Below are 15,577 nucleotides of genomic sequence, written 5' to 3'. Positions count from 1 at the left end.
CCGGCTCTGTTCACTCCACTTCGAAGCAAATAAAAATGGTATGATGCCTGTTTTCTATAATGTTTTATTCTTCATAGTTGATAATGGAGTTTTCTAAAATATGCTACAATTTTTTGTAAACAGGAAAAGTGAAAGAGGATGATGAAATCTTCGTCGGATTTGTCAACATTGCAGAATTCGTTTGAATTAGATGGAACTATCTTTAGTTCGTAATAAGTTCTATTTGCTTTCCCATTAAGAAGATTGCTTTGATTTGCTTCTCAAACTTAATTCCTTTAAATATTGTCATAATTTCGTATTTTGTTTCGGATTTTTTGAGTAATGGAAGTTTTTCGTTAAGATTTCAAGATTTAATAATCCATTTATTTGGTCTTTGTTTTACACTGCATATTTTTTGGTAATAGAGTAAAATCTGCAACAACTGCCTTTGCTAACAAATAAATCGCTATAAGTTAACAAATATTAAGAAGTTTTTAATATTGTCATGTTTTTTTAATCTCCGTATATCACAAATAAAGAAGTGTACAAAAGCTAAGAATATGTTATATACTTATATAGTGTTTGTGTAAAATAGTAGTTTCTCTTACCATTATTATATAAGAGTTCAAAAGTTTGGTCATGTACCCACACACTCTAATGATCATTCTTTTACTGTTTCTTCTACATGTATAGTTATATAGTATTTGTGTAAAATAGTAGTATTATGGTAATCTATGTCAATCATAGAAAAATTGGTGTAAAAAAGTGAGAATGACATATCTCTTTAACTCTATGATGTCCATACTTTAAGATCAATACGATAGACAAGTGATATTATTTTTACATTTTACATAGAGCTTATGACTTTATATTTTTTGGTAGTTAATCAGAAATTGTAAACATACGATAAAACAATAGAATTTCTAACTACTCTACAAAAATATAACAACTTAAAGCTAGTAATTAAATTCCAACAAAACGTTCCCGAATCAATAAAGTAGTTACACAACCATAGTAAAGTAACATGTTAGAAAAACATGATGAGAACGAGAAGCAGTAGTCTGAGACATTAACATAACCGAAAAAATATAGTCTTAAAGCTGCTTATATGGGAAAAACATCTCAAGGCCTGTGTGGGAAAGTCACCAGAAAAACTATAGCCTGATCTTCTTCCAACAATTGAAATACAACTGTTTCATGTAATGAGATCTCATTGTCTCTAACAAACTTATTCCAGCCACTTGAAAACCTAAACATCTTTCCTGATTTGACAACACCGACATACCAACTCCCGCCAATAGTTCTCAAATTTACCATGTCACCAGCTATCCATTGTCCATTTGGTGATTCAATGTAGCTCGGGATATACTACAATACAGATGTAAAAAATAAGTACAAGTCAAAGTATTAAAAAAAATAGGGCAACTGTGTTATAAAATTTTATAAAATATTTGCGTACCACTCCATGAGATGTGTTGTCCACATTGGATGCTGTCATGACATGGGTACAAGTCATGTTCTCGTTGTTGTGAACATAAACTTCCAGGTTAACAGGAAGTTGAACAGGTTCATCAGCAATCTCCATCTCTGACTCTGTAGTATAAATAACATTAAATTCAAGAAAAAAAATGAATATGTAAGTTTAAAATTAATTACATACTTTGTATAGTAGATATAACCTGAACTTTCGGAATCTTGGTCAAGCATCATTGCTTCCACATTTGAATTATCAAATATCATAACAAAAAAGTTTCTTTCACCAAAGTAGGTAAACAAAACTTTATCAGTTTGGCTCAAACCATATTATCGCACAAGATCTTCAAGGCCATACATCTTTCTCTCAAGTTTGGAACACGTTCCTTCATATCGACTTCCATTTCTCATGTAGAACTGGACTTTAGGTGGTAGCAGCTTCCCAAATGCTCTCCAGAAATGTGCAGGAATCGGCTATCAAAGTTCAAAGATTAATAAAGTGCCAGCTTTTACATTTTACTAATAAATGGATAAATTACTAAAGTACACAGAATTATAGGCTCTGTACAAGTGGATATGGCTGATAACACTGTAATCTACTTTTTTTACCTAAATATCAGAAACATAAAATAACTAACTTCGACAGAAAATAGTGTTCTTACAATTTCTCCATTTTGAAATGCAGGATTGTTAAGAAACACCAGGAACTTCCATCCTATACCAGTCATTAAATCTGAAAAAACATATCATTCATAAGAAACTTTATTTTTATCATAGTAGTCCAACAAGATTTTTATGAAGTTTGTGTATAGTACCTTGATCATAGAAAGTGCCGCGTGGAATTGTCATATTCTTGAAGTATATAACCTCGCATAGGTCATCCTTCAAACAATTCACAAAGAATTTCCCGTTGCCCTTATAAGAGTAAATCTAAGTGGAACCGAACAAACCTCGACAATCAATGTTGAACTCTTTCATGTGACAGAGAGACTGTTCCGACTTCTTGAAATTCACATAGGTTTCATGTCCATTAGCAAGTACAAGAATTAATTTACTAGGAATAGATTCTCGAAGACTATTGACAAAGTTATCAGGTAGTTTCTGGAAATTGACAAATTTGTTTTCACATTATACTTTTAAATTATATAATATCATTAAACTCTTCAGGCATGCAATAAGATCAAATGATAGTAGAATACACATTAGCATTATATTAGTAAAATATACCATTTCACGAAGGTCTCTGTCATCACGTGGGAGAGTTACAAAGAATGATGAATTTTCCTCACTAAAGTACCTAAGCTAATGTAATGTTGGATAAATGGCACACATATTATGTAGAGTTAAAAATGATGAATATACTATAGTAAATTACAAGGATTGATAGTGAATTTTAGTTTATCATCTCTAAATCTTTCAAGGTTTGCATGTTTGCACTACGGAAATCAGTATTTCCACTCATATCTGCAATATAAACAGGCAATATAGCTCATATGAAATGTCAATGATTGTATATCGGAGCCTTTATAACACTATCATCTCCTAATTCATCTAAAAAGTAGCAAGACTGTTCCGATATTTACTTGCCAGAAAAATTGTACTAAATCAACTGTCAATTAAGTAGCAAGAATGAGGAACACGTTCGAATCATTATACCCATTGCAACAAACTAAACTTTGGAAATCCGTCTATGGTATCACGACTGAAAAAAACAGAGTAGAACAACAAGTATTCACTATTACTAAAGGCCATTGTATTCACCATTACTAAATTATTGAAATTCTACACCGAGTATAACAACAAGTACTGTACAATTACAGTAGAGTATCGCATATCAAATGACTTGGTCATGAATTTAAACAAAATAAAAAACTACAATTGTGAATTCATATATCGAATTCTACATACCTCGATGTTTACTACCGCTAAAATTAAACATCAATTTTCTGTGCTTCTCACATTGTGCGGAGACTACTAAAAAAATGATAAATTGGGCACCGAGAATAACAGATAATGTACAATTGAGGAAGAGTATCCCATATCAAATTCCTTACCATGATTTTAAACAAAAGGAAAAACTACAATTGTGAATGCATATATCAAATTTAACATACCTACATGTTACTACTCATAAAATAAAACATCAATTTGCTCTGCTTCTCAAATTATGCGGATACTACTATTCATAACCCGATCGGATTAAGTCTTTACATGCATCAATTAAGATCAATACAGAATTACATTCTCAATGATCATACAGATCAAACCAGATAAGTTAGATAAACTACTATAACAACCGATTGGGACAAATTGAAGCATACAACCGAACTCAAAATTAAAGAAACAGTAATAGAGGATTGAGGAATTAGTACTTTAGTGTAGATTATCTGAGGATTGAGCTTGGTATGAGGATTAATAGACCTTCTATGTCAGGGATTTGAGAAGGAATCGAGAGAAACGGCCGGTCCTATATCTGCATGTAACCCCTTTTGTACACTAGACAGAAATAATAAATTCAACTACTTTTGACCTATATCCTTTTTATGAACCAAAAAATAAATTTTTATTGTATCACTAAATAATTTAAAAATAATTTAATTTAATTACGTAATAAATCAAATGAGATATGTTGAAAATATTTGAATTTTACATAATTATTAGAATAAATTTAAAATTATATGAGCTGTGAACGGAATGTTGTGTTAGCGGAGAAAAAAATATTGATTTTTTTTCCCTTTCTTTCACCCTTCCGTTTATCCAAACCTACGTTACATGCAATAGTCCCTAGAATTACAACTTTTGGAGAAATGATACAAAGAAGGATGTCCCTGCCCACACTAGAAAAACTCTCTTCGGATGAACTGTACAATCACTCTTCTATTTTCGATCCGAAATGAAGAAGAAGGAAGGAAGGATAAATAGAAGTTATTAACTTGAAATCCAATTATTAAAAATTTCACTGCAATCAATATCAATGCTTCATTGGTAAGTGCTACAAGATCTCGTGCATTGGAACCCACTTTCGGGGAGTGGTGCGTCAGAAAAGAAAAAAAAAGGGGGGGCTTCCACTACGGAAATTAAGAAACAAAAAAAAAAGAGAAGAAGGATCAAGAAGTTCTCGAAAAGAACCTTTTTTCTTTCGACACAAGAAAGAGATGTGGAAAATTCCTTTTCTTGTGTCGAATAACAGATCTGAACCGAGATCTCAAAAGTCATTATTGTAGCTCGGAGCTCTTGCAGTTAAGGAGCTTATAAGGGCTAAAATCACTTATTTTGGCTTTTCAAAATGAATAGTTTCGTTTTTATAATTTTCTAGTTGTTTCAAAGTCTTAGAAGTGGAATTAATAAAATTAAATCTTTTTCGCTCTATCTCAGAGTATCCATTGACTCGAAACTGATCTTGGTTGGCCTTTCACCCCTAGCCACAAGTCATCCCCGTATTTTGCCACATACGTGGGTTCGGTCCTTCAGCCAAGGAACTTACGCCGAAGAGTCCTGACAAATGATGATTGAGACGAGATTCGCGGGTGCGCAACTTACTATTCATATTACAACACGATAATTCAACTATATTTTTCGAACGAAACATCAATCTGCGTTTGAGTTCGGATTTTACTTTATTTACTTTAATCAGTAAATTTGATAGAGAATCGGGATCAAGTTTAAATTGGAAGGGCCTCTCTTTATTTTCAGAAAAAAGAACAAGGAAGGATTGGTTCAAATTTTCCCGATGTAGAGGCAATCAAGAAAGCCGCCCTGGTGAACCGTCATAATTAGTGAACAAGTGTAAGCTTCGCTGCCCGACAGTATGGAGTACTGACCATACCGTGGGGCACGTGAGGGGTTATTTCTTGGGTTCGTCCAGTCATTAATAACGTTACATCCAGATCATTGGAACTTTCTATTATAGTGCTACCATTCGTGCTGGTACTTATATCGGACCCCTTACTTTCACCACAAACTTCTTATTTACGTAGGAGCCATAAATGTTTTAATCATTTTTGCTGTGATGTTCATGAATGGTTCCGAATACTACAAAGATTTTCATCTTTGGACCGTTGGGGACGCCCGAAATGGGCACTAAAGACTTTTCGAGAGATCTCCTCTAAATCACTGGTATGGCTATCGAAATCATTTTGACACTCAAGCGACCCGCCCTGCTACAAGTTTGAATTTGTTCATTTGGAATCTGGGTTCTTCTATATTTACTTAGTTTACTTATTTTTCATTTTTTTTATATCTTTTTGTGATTTTATTTTTCTTTCCTTTCTAGATCTATAGGGCACTAGAGAAATCGTGATTTGAATTCCTTTTCTTCGATCTGACAAGATACCGTTTTTCAAAATTATTGGGAGAGTGAGGAAGGATGTAATGAGATTGGATGTAACTGTTAATATTTTCTCTCGAATAAATCTTCTCCATCGAAAGAAATGAGATTATCGCGAATTAGTGGAAGTATGGCATCGATTGTTCTCGAATCCGCAATCGAAAGGGCAGGAAAAAAAAAAAGAAAATAAGTAAACTAATGTATAAAGAAACTTGCTGAGATGAGTCAACACTGAAAGCTCATGAAGGGACTACTTCCTTTCGATTTGAGGACTTTGATTGAATGAGATTCTAGATATCATAACAGGTAAACATTGTCAAAAACGTCAACTAGGCTTTTGTCTTTGTATACCTTCGCGAGCAGGGCTAGTGTTTTTACAAGAAATCTCTAGCCAACCTTACTGCAAGAGATATTTTCTTAAGATCAAATGTATTGATACTAGATAGAAATGATAACTCCAACAATTGGTGAGGACCATTATGAAACTGCCCAAAGAGTTAAGCAAGAAAATACCAGTGAAAGTGAAGATCCGAATAGAACTGATATGAAGAAAAATAGTCATATTTGGGGTAGTTTTCCTTTTATTCTTTCTATAGTGGAGATAGTAGCACGTAATTACAGACATATTATTAAAGTGGTAAGAACGGGTTTTGTTCTAGTCCCGAGCAGCTTCCTCCGCTGCTTCTCTCGAAGGACCCGGTTCATCCTTTTCTGGTGCCTACCTTTTCATGAATCTAAGAAATAGTGAGAATTCTTGATCTCTCTCAATATCTCTCTCAATTCGCCGTAGGTGTATACTTATTTTTTGATTTAAGTTTTTTAGAACATCTGAAAGAGTCTAGAAAGTCTACCTCTAGATATTCATCTAAGGATATATCAGGGCTAAAGAGAGAGCCAAAAAAGGATCTTTCGTATATAATCCTGCATAATCTCGAATGTTATCAGTTCCGGTACGGCTAGCACTTTTCTGGGAGCATCTGCCTGCTATCGATTGTGAGATGATAGCATACGCTATGCAATAAATAAGGGACCGCATTCGCGGTCTGGAAAGTTGAATATGGTTCGCGAAGCATCTGGCTTACCGGTAATCTCCCATTCCCGCCGTCGAGAGACTTTCATAACTATCGCACAGCTGCTTCCCGAAAGGCCCAAAGAATAAGCTTTATAGAAGACTCCTGCTTCTAGAACTAGCTTGTGCTTCAAAGAAGAGGACTTCGATCATTCTTTGCAGATGAAGAGATGTCAGACCTGATGACAGGGGAGCCGGCGACCGAAGCCACGGTGAACGGCGGCCGTAACTATAACGGTCCTAAGGTAGCGAAATTCCTTGTCGGGTAACCCCTTACTTTCACCACAAACGGAACGAGAAATATAACTGTTAGAAAATGGATATCTCCAGAAAATATTTTCAGTTCAATTCTTTTTTTTAATCTTCACTAGAACCAGATTAAGAAAAGAAGTTTCGAGTTTTCTATTACATATCCGTTCCAACTAGTATTTGGGTGTTTTGCTAATTGGATAGTTGTAAATAGCCCCAGGGCTATGGAATAAAGGATTATCCCGGACCTACACCGAGGTATTGTATTGACGGTGATTTTAAAATCTCACAGAACAGGATGTGATACGATGAGATAGAATGCAATAGAAACAAAGACGGGGAAGGGATTACCTACTCTTAACGGTTAACATAAATGAACCATAACTATGTAGTCCTATTCCTAAAGGTAAGCGAGTCCCCCCGGAACTGAGAAACTCGTAATCAGAAAGTGAGCCAGTGAAAACAAATTTCCAAAACAGTCGCCCGAGCCTGGTCACTGCGACCCCCTTTGTGAGTTCCGAATTAGTGGATGAAGGGCGTTCTAGCTATATAAGAAATCTCATCCCTCACAGCTCAGGCACAACGACATAATTACAGCCTCTCAGGGGGGATGGATGGTGGATCAAGAATAGGCCCTTCTTCCTTACCATGGCAAGTCTTTGTGAAAGAACTCCGATGAGAAGAAAAAAGAAGGCGTTAAGAGGCCCTCTCGATCAATCCCTTTGCCCCTCATTCTTCGAGAATCAGAAAGATCCTTTTCAACTCCTAGAAGTTGATTAGCTACTTCTCATTTTGTTCTAGGATTCTTCTTGTTCGTAGGTCATTTGTGGCACGCGGGAAGGGCTCGTGCAGCTACAGTGGGGTCTAAAATATGGTAATACATATATGATCAGATGCATATGCAGTTAAGAACCTTGTACACGGAATCCCTAATTTAAATTGAAATGTACAACTATCCAGTAAATAAATTTTTTTCTCTTTCATAGTGGTATTTCCCCTAACTCGGTCTATTTAGAATCTTTCTGCGGTGTGCTCCGTTTACTATTCTTTCATACTTTCTTTATTTATTATATTTTATTTTGATACCTAGTAAAATTAAAATTCTTATTTCGAAGTGAAATGTCTAGAAAAAAGGAGAAATTTTCGCCGTTTGTGGATCACTCGAATAAACGCAGTAATTCGGGAAATCCAAGCAGGACTCTTCTATGATTAGTGGGAAGGCGCAGCTTAATGGAAGAAAGAATGTATTAGAATAGAATAGAAGAGTCAAAATTGAGAGAAAGAAGTGAGGAATCCTCTTTTCGACTCTGACTCTCCCACTCCAGTCGTTGCTTTTCATATAAGATAAATTATACCTGCATAGGGATTCAAATGGGCCTATTTTTCTATTCGGAGTGCCGAGCGAGAAACGTCTCCTTCTTTCGTTTCGGCGCATAGCTTCATAATAATTCTGTAAAGCTTCCGCATAATTTCCTTCGGATTGAGCATTGAACTTGGTAAAATGAAATGGTTGAATAATTGAAAAATGAGATTATTCAGGAATACGCATTGAATGCTGAGATTCGGCTCTTAGACTTATAGAAAGAAGCGAGCCTTTCAGATGGAATAGAGGACTATATGTTTCCCAAGCGCACATCCAAAAAAAGAGATCAAGAATTTCGATTTTTAGGAAGTATCATGATCATCCGAGATTTTCCTTGGGAGGTATCGGGAAGGAATTGGAATGGAATAATATCGATTCATACAGAAGCACCGATTCGATCATTTCTGTATGATTTGATTTATCGTAAACGCGAAGCCGGTAAACATTTGGCTAAGATCCTTTCTGAAAGCTCGAGAGTACACTAGAGAAGAAGGATTAAGTTAGTGTTAAGTGAGTGAAAGCTGACGATACTATTACCGCTCCAGTCCCCTTATTCTTCGGAAGGTGGGAGAAAAGATAAAACTAAAATGGGTTTTTTCTACTATTCCAACGCAAGGATTAAAGACTCCTAAAGAATCACTTCATGAATCCTCCCGGAATTTGACCTATACAAGGGCTTTCCGCCTCCATTTGGTCGTGCTGCTATGATGTAACGTGCTTTCGAGAACTTCTTGATCCTTTTTTTTTGTTTCTTAATTTCCGTAGTGGAAGCCCCCCCCCTTTTTGAGTCTATCAAATTGTGACTCTAAAACAAATAAAAGAAAAAAGCGTGACGAGAATTCTAGAATTAGATAAAGAAATTTTATTATTAGATACATACATTATGTTAGAAGGTGCAAAAGGATCTGCTGGTTCACCAATCATTGATGGTTCTAGAACAGTTAAACCTACGTTACATGCAATAGTCCCTTTTGTCTGTAAATACTGTATATTTGATTCCATGGGTTCGGTTTTTTAAGTTTGACGGGAAAGCGAAGCGAAGAAGGAGAGTTCTTTCTTGACGTGCTACCGATCGCCGCGGCAACAAGGGAACAACGAACCGTCGAACTCAACAGAGAAGAGAAGAGGGGAGGAAACTAAAGCAAGCAGCAAGCAACAGCTTCTCAGCCCCCTAACTTTTCTATTAGTCAAGCGCTAACGAGCAAGAAAACGGATGTGCTAACGAGTTTCTCTATTTATCTTTGGATTCCTATCCAATGATCCGGGGCGTAATCCTGGACGTGAAGACTAAAAAAAGGGAGTTTTCTTTTTCAACGATATAAAATTCCATCCAATATGTAAGGTTTATGAGTCATCTCATAAAAAATAAAAAAGCAATGGCTCGTCTCGCCGTGACCTTCTCTTGAATTCTCAAAACTTCTGTCGCTCCATCCCCGCAGGGGCAGAGAACCCGTCGTTGTCTTGGCTGTGCACAACTTATAGATTCGGAATTGAGATAGGTTACCCAATTAAATTGAATAATAAAAATAAATAATAGATGTGGGGAGAGGAAAGGTTCCTTTTTTTAGGGTAATCCCGGGAACAGATCCAGTGGAGACGGGGTGGGGCCTGTAGCTCAGAGGATTAGAGCACGTGGCTACGAACCACGGTATCGGGGGTTCGAATCCCTCCTCGCCCACAACCGGCCCAAAAGGGAAGTGCCTTTCCCTATGGGGGTAGGAAAATCATGATCGGGATAATGGAACTTGGGTGTGGGTTTTTTCTCGAAATGTACCAAACTCCTCAAAGATATCGAGAATAAAGATATATCAATAAAAAATAAATTGGATGAATCTAGCATTCGAAAGAGAGACAAAAAACATCATAATTTTATCGTTCCTGAAAAGATTTTATCATCAGTAAATGCTTGAGCTTGGGAAGCTTCTGGTCCAGTGGGTCCGTAAAACTCGCGTTTAAGTATATATACATAAGTCTAGAAGTACCTTCATAGTGGCTAGTGGCTTATTCTTGAATAATAATATAATTTGATTTATCTAGCAATGAATTGTTTCAAAACCGATCAAAAATACTTTTGGCTCAACTTTATCCCAGTTTTGCTGAGGGAGCAACTCCCTTTTTCACCTTGAATTGGTCAAAATATTCAGACTTTCTTACTTTTCGTGGAGGATTAGATCCAGTAACTGGGGATAGGCCTGACAAAACCCCTGTATAGCTTCTTCGATTTCTCGATACATCGAAAATATTTTTTGAAATCTTCCCAGTCGTTTTGGTAGATGGCGACGGAATTGTTAGAGCACATGTTCCTTTTCGAAGGGCAGAATATATCACAAGACTTGTCATAAGAGACAAATCTTTTTCTCGGATCCGTTTTGTAAAAGGTGCGTAGCTTGGGGTGGAAAAGAGAGTTCTTTTCTTTTCTTTCTTTTGGAGTCAACCATTCCAATATAAGGATTAGTCAATCAAATAATAGATAGTAAATGGGTTGGTTTGAATACAAATAACCTGTGGTTTTTTTCAGATTTGGCGAGCATTGTTCCAGAGCAACTAGAAAGATATTCTGTATCCAGAAAGAATTCGGTTCAGATGTAGGATACCTATCCAGAAGTTTTCGCTACTATTTTAGATTCTAACAGAATGAAATTTGACTCGATACTAGACATAAGTAAGCGGGGAATCGAACATATAAATGCGTGGAACACAAAATTATAGGGATGATTGCCCGATTTTGTCACTTTCATTTTCGCGGGATTTTAGGCTGCAAGTCCATTTCTGCTCGTAGATGGGATCATTTCTTCTGGAATAATCACAAAAACTTTTTTGATTCTGGATCCGTAGAGGATGTAGGATGGGCAGTTGGTCAGATCCAGTATGGATCGTAGAAGGCGATAATAAATACAGAAGTTGCGGGAAAGGTCAGTTACATAGGCGGTAGGGGTCGAGTTATTGATGTGAGATGGATCCAGAAAAGGGGAGGTTCTAGTTATAATCCAGAAACGATTCGTGTATATATTTCACAGAAACGTGAAATTCGTAACGATCTGGGCACTGTCTCGGAGAGAGGCTCGGGAAAGTGAAGATTCGAATAGAAATGATATGAAGAAAAAAGAACAAAAATGTCCTGATTATTCAGAACGAATCAAGAGAAAAAGAAAGAATCGGAATTGATCGAGAAGTATAGATCCTGTTCATGGATTAATGAAAATGTGCAAAAGCTCTATTTGCTCTTTCGTATATAATCTTGCATAATCTCGAATGTTATAAAATGATTTCGTTCACTTTTGAATTCCAAACGGTTCGATTAGGGGTCAGTACACAAAGAATCCATTGGGCTCTTTGCTGCTGGTACGCCCTTTCTGACATGTCCACATTAACATTCAATACACGTTGAATGAATCAACATTTTTGGATGGTTGTTCATTCGGGAGTCTTCTATCTATATTTTAGAACTACTGGATCAACTACTCCGGCTTTTAGCCTTTGGATTTGGAACCCTAAAGTAAAGTCACTCGCCCGTTCAAACTCTTACGTACTGATTCAAACGGGTGCTCCGGACTCACTGGAATAGTTTTGGCAAATTCTGGGCTATACATTGCTCTACATGATACTTATTATCAACATTTATATGTTTCGATGCAACAACAAGATGTTATTTGTAACAAGCAGTTTTGTTGGTTGGTTAATTGGTCACATTTTATTCATAATATGGGTTGGATTGGTATTAGTCTGGATACGGGATAAAAAGCAAAACAAAACGAATATTCGTTAGAACATAAAAAAAGAACATTGACTAAAATATGTCTATGGTTAACCAATTGACGGGCTCCGGGAATAGTCGGAGCCATACCCAATCGAAAAAGGATGTTATCCAAGCGCATTTCAAGTAATTGGAGTAAAACTTGACCCGTTGACCCCTTGGCTTTGCCGGCGATACGAACGTATTTAAGTAATTGTCGTTCTGTAAGACGGTTGGGAATAAAAAATGGAAACGCTGGAAAGTCAATTCTTTTTTATCAGAGGTTGAATCGATCATCAGAAGAAGAATTAGGCCAAAAATTAGGATACATTCTGGGAAAATCAAACTTCCATCGAAGAGAAGCAAATGAAAAGCTTTCATAAAAATTCTCGTAGAATCGAGAATGAAGTTTTCATTCTGTACATGCCAGATCATGAATTAGTAATTGTATCCAATTTCCAAAAAAAATCCCAATTGTTTCGAACTTTCCATTTTTAGAGGAGGCACCCCTTCTCCCGAAGTTACGGGGCTATTTTGCTAAGTTCCTTAGAGAGAGTTATCTCGCGCCCCTAGGTATTCTCTACCTACCTACCTGTGTCGGTTTCGGATCAGGTACCCTTTTGTTGAAGGTCGTTCGAGCTTTTCCTGGTATCAGAACTCGAACTTCCCAGAAATTGGTTTAAAGATGGTATTCAGAAGTCTCATCTTGTGTGTTGGCCGAAGTGACAATAGTCGCGTTGAACCCTCGAATATGTTCGAAGATCTCGAAATGCTCTCCCAGTTCCGGGGATAATTCGCAAAACTCCGTTTCCATCGAGAATTAAATGGAGTTTTCCCGTATTTCGACGGGGTAATTATCAAAAGGGGTAAAATAAAATAAAATTAAGTTTAATAACAAAATCATGTACGTGCTAAAAATCCGGTACATTCCGTTTTGTTTTCCATCCTAGTCTTTCGCAAACTCCCATAATCCATTTTCTCTTCGGAAAATTCCCTTCAACTATATTAATAATATAATATAGCAGTGTTCAAGAGAAATATCCAAATACATGTCTTATTTTTTTTTAATAATCCATACTTGTAGCAATGAAATATTATTTTTACCATATAAACCATATTCTGACTTTTATTTGGAGAATATCCAACAAGAGTTTCCATTGAATGAATAACGGATCCGGATCCTAAAAATAATAATGCTTTCGAATAAGCATGAGTAATCAAATGAAATAAAGCTTTCTGGTTACAGAATATCTTTCTAGTTACTCTGGAATAATTAGGAGATTCTCTAGCTCGGGATAAAAGGCGGAAGGAATGGAGGCGCGATTTATCTCGTTTTAGCCATTGCAGGTCCTTCTCTTTCCGCTGAGATGGCCCTCTTTTTTTTGTTCACCGCGGCACGAAATCATGAAGAAGCTGGAAGAACTCGGAAAGAGAGTTGATTGTTTCCCTCCTGTAACTTCCAAAAGGAAAAAAGATCTCTGAGAGTTGTTTTCTAAATCCGAAAGAGAGTTGAAGAAACAACAAGATCTTTCTTTTGTCCCTTCGAGTTTCTGGATTATAACTAGAACCTCCCCTTTTCTGGATCCATCTCACATCAATAACTCGACCCCTTTACTCGATCGCAGACATTTCTGGAACACCTCTAATAGAGGGACAGATACACTTCTCGGATCGAGAAAGAGGAACTGCTTGATGTTGCATATTCGAACTCATTAAAGCCCGATTCGCTTCATTATGCTCGATAAAAGGAATGAAGGAAGCTCCAATAGAAAAATATTGGTTTTTTAGAACATCTGAAAGAGTCTAGAAAGTCTACCTCTAGATCCTTTGATTGTTTATTGAATATAGATCCATGTCTTTCTTGTTCCACTAGCTAGGACCAAATTCTCACATGTCCGTTTCGTTATTACAACCTTCTTTTTTGATGTCAAAGAGCAGAAGCTACGCGCAAATTCTCATTGGATCTCGGTTGTTCTTAACAGCGATGGCTATTCATTTAAGTCTTCGGGTAGCACCATTAGATCTTCAACAAGGTGGGGACGAGACGACATGACATACTACGATGACGTACAATTTCGTCCTTAGCCGAGTGTGAAAGATTACCTTTTGATTTACCAGAAGCAGAAGAAGAATTGGTAGCAGGTTATCAAACCACACCCAATAATTTATTGGGTACTGTATGAAGTATTTGAAATACAGGAAAGAAATACCATTCAGGTAATATTTCCAAAGGGTTTGCAAATGGATCTGCTAATTCACCAATCATTGATGGTTCTAGAACAGCTAAACACGGAAGATTCATGAAGAAAATAAGTTTGTTTAGCCACACGATTGGATAAATATCCATTGAGCCCCATTCAAATGAATTGAAATGTGTTTTTGCTTTCATTTTTTTATGTTCGGCTTTAAAAGATACTCGTGACCGGGCTTATATAAATAATTTAGTAATACTCTTTTTGATGAAAAAACTGGTCGGTTACAAGCAACAAACTAGAATGGGGAAATTATACAATTTTTTTATTTTCCTTTTTTAGGGCTCTAGGGCTATACGGAGAAGGAAGAGATAAGAGGGCCCTATGGAGAATGTTGTCAGAAATCCATAATAGAGTCCGACCACAACGACCGAATTGATTATCTTCATGCATAAGGATACTAGATTACCTACTAGAAAAGATTTAAAAATCATCACAAACCTCCCTTTTTCTTTTCTATTGCAATTTCTGGATTATTATATGATGATTTTTGAAGCATATGAAATAACAGACGGTATAAATTTAGTAAGACTTTTCCTCCCAGATCTGTTACAGGAAATGGATAATGTGCAACTTCGAGTTGTTAATTATATCCTTTATGGAACCGACTTTATCGAGAAAGATTACTTTTTTTAGGACAAGAGGTTGATAGCGAGATCTCGAACCAACTTATTGGTCTTTTTTAGTTATGGATAGGAATGAGAACAGTTATTCCATATATTTTGATATTGAAAATCATATTTTCGAGATTGATAGTGGTCATTTTTTTCCGAGTGAACTAGAAAGTTCTTTTTCTAGTTATTAGCTTTTTCGTTGCCTAGGTTACACCTTCGGAATACCCCAAAAGAGAATGCTTTCTCTCGTTGATGTGTCTGAAAAGGACTTGAATCATGGTCTTCAGGAAGAACAGGTTGTTCCAGCTCGATATCGTCAAGAATTCCTGACTATTGCATGGGACCCTGCCTCCAGATTCATGCTCTTCTCTCTAGGTTGTTCGTGTTTTAGTTTTACGAGAGTGGATTGGATTTCACTCGACTGTCTACAGTTTGATTGCGTGTGCTCGGGGCTAGGGCTCATAAACCCTTTCTTTCATTCATCAATAGGGCTCTGGTTGGTCGCTTTTCTGAAAGAG

Source organism: Apium graveolens, chromosome 2 (assembly GCF_009905375.1).
Source record: "Apium graveolens cultivar Ventura chromosome 2, ASM990537v1, whole genome shotgun sequence".
Lineage (NCBI taxonomy): Eukaryota > Viridiplantae > Streptophyta > Magnoliopsida > Apiales > Apiaceae > Apium > Apium graveolens.
Note: the sequence above shows the minus strand (reverse complement) of the source record.